This window comes from Pongo pygmaeus, chromosome 12, assembly GCF_028885625.2.
Source record: "Pongo pygmaeus isolate AG05252 chromosome 12, NHGRI_mPonPyg2-v2.0_pri, whole genome shotgun sequence".
In the NCBI taxonomy this organism is placed as follows: domain Eukaryota; kingdom Metazoa; phylum Chordata; class Mammalia; order Primates; family Hominidae; genus Pongo; species Pongo pygmaeus.
In genome coordinates this window covers 49,661,307-49,666,107 of record NC_072385.2, presented here as the reverse complement: position 1 = coordinate 49,666,107, position 4,801 = coordinate 49,661,307, and the positions used below count along the sequence as shown (strand labels likewise).

General features: G+C 27.2%; 1 pseudogene; it reads left to right on the top strand.

Moving 5' to 3' along the window:
- Window positions 1-2,450: 2,450 nt before the first annotated feature.
- LOC129030928 (U6 spliceosomal RNA) lies at window positions 2,451-2,549 on the top strand (annotated as a pseudogene).
- The last annotated feature ends 2,252 nt before the right edge of the window (window positions 2,550-4,801 follow it).

Genomic DNA, 4,801 nt, shown 5'->3' with positions numbered 1-4,801 from the left:
ATTATAATTGCTACAACCTTTCTGTAAAGCAATTTGGCTATCTCTATATAGTGCATGGGAGTCCACCAGTATAATTAGGGGTTAATTGTGGGAAAGGAAGTACTAAAGAGGGAACAACTAGTGCAATGAACCTGAAGCATGCTGTAAAAAATAAATCACGTGAAATAAATGAAGACCTATGATATATTCTTTAATGAGAGCACTAAGTGTTGTAAAGATTTTAATATTCATAAAATCAATGCACACATTTAGCCCAATAGTAAATTGATGCATGGAGTTAAAAAGTGCCCTCTATTACCCTCTCCCTACACCAGAAGAGAAAGATTCAAAACCTGTCAAAATGAATGCAAAGTGAAAGAAACAAAAATTCTGGTAAAACAGGAAAAATAATTTTCACAAGAAAATAATAATTGCATATTTGAACAACTGTCTGTTAAATGCTATTATAAAAGTACTATAAGCAAAATAACAAGTTTCTCAATGAAATAAACATGCATATCAATACAAAAGAAGGAACATAGTAACAGGTAAAACTATATAATTTAACACAAGCTGGTATCCCATATTCATACAAAATAACATTTTTTTTGAGAAAATCGGATGACTATTAATGGAAAAAGGATAAATTGGTGCTTCTCCTCATAATTTAAAACAAAATTAAAGCCATTATAATTTGAAAGTTAAATATTAAAAATGAAACCACAAAATAATTAGAAAAATAAAGATGAAATTTTATGATTCAAAATATTTAGTAATGAATGAAAATACTACAATGTCAGCAAGTGAAATATAGCATAGAGAAGTTTAAAATATATATGTGAAAGTAAAAAAACTATTTTGAATACTTTTTACTAACCAGGTACTAGAAACTTTAATATATAGGTGCCTGACAATTCGTTATTTAAAAGGAGAAAGAAGATATTCTCATAAAAATAATTTAAAACACGTACGTCCAACTCTCAAAAGAAATATAACTCACCAAAAATCATCTACAAGAAATATTCAAATAAATTAAAATGCAAGCAAATTATATCTTTGCAAACTCATAAACTCTATATAAATTAAAATTAAAAACTAGCTACTATTAGCAATAGTTCATGATGAATTAGGTAAACTACTATTGGAAATGTTGTTACATCCTTTCTATAAAGCAATTTGGCTATCTCTACATAAAGAACGTTTTGCCCCACAAATAATACTTTTGCCCCACAAATAATACTTCTAGGAATTTATGATGAGTGGATTACAAAGAACAATGAGTAGATGTGTATAAATATGTTGGCCATTACTAAATTATTCAAAACATAAATGCCAAAGAGTGAATAATTATATGAATCATACTTTAGACACATAAAGGGCTATTATGTGGACATTAAAGTTGTATTTTTGTTAAATAGTAAAATGAGAATTTTTCAGATTAAAATATTTATATAACAATGTCATTTAATTTTCACAAAAGCATATTCTGTATTCCTGTGTTCTTAATTAAAAACAGTAATGTTTAGATAAGGCAAATATTTTTCCCAAATCACACAAGCAAATTAGTATGAAGTCTAGATCATACTGAATGTTAAGTATATGTTTATAAATTTATTCCTCTATTTCTCATAACAATGTTTTATTTAAAAAGAAATATTAGAACATACTAATATATAAAGAGTGGCATGATGTAGGTACATTTATTTATTTATATGTGATATTTATGTGTTTATACTGGTATGTGTTCCTATTCTTTTATAAAATTGATATGGAAATCACACTCTAAATATTATTGCATCTTTCTTTAAAAGTACATGTGTATATTATATTGAAGGAACAGAGATTAAAATAAAGGTATAGTGATAATACATAAGTGATTTTCTTTTTGTGGTTAAATCACCCTAACCTAAAATTGTTAAACTGTTCAATGGAATTACAACAAATGTAACACATTATTGTTCAATATAAACAAATGAATTTTCCCAGTGTTATTTTTTCATAGAGAATATTTCCAGAATACTGAGTTAAACTACATACCCAACTACCGTATTTTTTGTAGACATACCTGTATGTTATCACTTACAGCATATTTTAAAATATGTCCAAATATCTATTTCTTCTCTAACTCTAGACTGCTTTAGAGTAGTTCCCATAATATTCTTCTTTTCCTTCACTTTAACTCCCTATTAGCACATAAGTGGGATTCAATAAACACTAAGTCAAATATTAACTTTCTAAAAGGTCTTCAATTTGCATATATATTTAGGTTCGATCATATGATGTTAACAATATTTGAGAATTTTTACTTCTCAAATAAAAATAAAAATTGGTATAAAAGTAACAATTTCATATTGATCCAATTAAAATATTACATTAAGATATTCACTTATGTTAATTTCCTGTATAACCAACTTTGTATATAGTAAATACAAACTGTACTTTTACTATAAAAATAAATAAGTGAAGGTCCAGTTTGGCAACACATATGTTAAATGGGAATGACACAGAAAAGATTAGCTTGGCCCCTGTGCAAGGATGACATAAGTATTTATAAAATGTTTCATATTTAAAAATAAATAAGTAAATGAGTTAATGAGTGATCTATTGGTCCCTTATAATATCTTTACTCATGGTAGAATTGAACCATAAATTTGGATAAGCTGAATCTCAAAGTTGGTGTTAAATGACCGCAATAGAAAAGATTTGAAAAAAGTTGAAAAAGCTTTGTGGATTTTTATATGTTTATAGGAGTATGCTCTCATTATGATAATAATTGCATTTGTCCATTTTAAAATATGCAACACATTTTCCTTTTAAAAATAAAGGTGGGATATAAATAAAATTTAGGCATATTGAGAATTGTGTATCGTTAAAAATTAAAACAGATGATTTACTATTATGATACAATGTGCAGCACAGACTGATGTAAAGTAATGGATCATATTTGTTAAAATAATTGTATGCAGCTGCCTAAAGATGTAAATGAAGTCCACCTATTTTGTGCATGGTGAAATCAAATAAATTAAATCTTTGAAAATAATTATGTTTCATTCAGTTCATATAAAATTTTATTGTTATTTGTTAACACAAAACTTCCGCATCTAAACATAAATCACCGTATATGTATATTTTATTTTTAAAGAGACATTTTGTAATGCCATTATTATATAATACGGAAGATAGCATTCTCTGATCATATACAAAAATATTCCAGTAGAAATAAAATGAAAATAGATTTTGTAAAATATTTTCTCTTCTTTTTGATAAGTTAAAACTACCATTAAAAATTCTGAATCACTGAAGGAATTGTATAAACTCATACAGCAAGAGTTCTATCCTCTCACCAGAGATGTGTTAGAATGTAAGAATAGATTAGGAAAAAACCATATATTTTATAAAATCGCCTTCAGTGATTAAATAGGACCTTGCAAATTCCCAGTTACAACTAATTAGATTACTGGAATGAAGTAAAGAGACTGTTCTTCAATAACATCAATAGGCTTTACAGTGTGTATGTGTGTGTGTTTTAAGTGTACAATGAATTGTTTTATATATATATTTGTAGTGTTCTCCAACAATAAAAATAAATATGGAATATTTCCATCATCCCTCCAAGAAACTCCATATGCATTGCAAGTTGGTCCTCATTTTCCTCCTTAACCCCAAGCCTAGGCAACAACTAATCAAATTTTTGTCTCTCTATATATGTCAATTATGGACATTTCATATAAATGGAAACAGATGCTCTTTAGTCTTTTATGACTATTTTATTTATCACAATGTTTTCATAATATACTCATGTTAATTACCAGTATTTAATTCCTTTTTATTGTCAAATAATATTAGATCATAGAATTAGACCTCATTTTGTTTATCCATTAATCATTTAATAAAGTGTATTGTTTCTACTTTTTCACTATTATGAATAATGCCATGATGAACATTTGTGTATAAATTTTGTCTGGATATTTATTTTTATTTTTATTTGGTATATACAGATGAGTCGAATTGTCATGTGACATGGTAACTCTATAATTAACCTTTTGAGAAATGGCCGACTGCTTTCTAAAGCAGCTGCACACTTCACATTCCCACTAGCAGTGTATGAGGGTTCCAATTTATTTGCATCTTTGTTAACACTTGTTATTATTATATCTGTGTGTTTTTTTATTATGGCCACCCTGGTGTGATGACTAATGATGTTGAACATATTTTAATATTTTTAATTAGCAATTTGTTTATCTTTTTTAGCGAAACGTCTATTCAAATCCCATGCCCATTTTACTTTTTATTCACTTTATTATTGAAATGTACGAATATTTATATATTCTATATATGGGTCAATTTTCAGATACATGATTTGCAAATATATTCTTTCATTCTGTGGACTGACATTTCACTTTCTTGATGCTATCATTTAACGACAAAAACATTTCAGTTTTGATGATCTACAATTTTTCTAATATTTCTTTTGCTTTATGTGCTTTTGGTGTAATATCAAAAAAATGTGTTGCCTAATCCAAGGTGACAAAGATTTTCTCATAGAATTTTTTTCTAAAAGTTTTATAGTATTAACTGTTACAGTTTGGTTTATGATCCATTTTGAGTTTAATTTTAAGCATGGTGTGAGGAAGGAGTTCACATTTACTTATTTATACATTTTTTCACATGTATATCCAGTTGTCTCAGCACCATTTGTTGAAGTGACTATTCTTTCCCCATTGAATTGTCGTGACATCACTGTAAAAACTAATTGACCCTAAATGTAGAGGTTTATTTCTAAACATTGAATTCTATTCAGTCAATCTCTCTATATATCTCT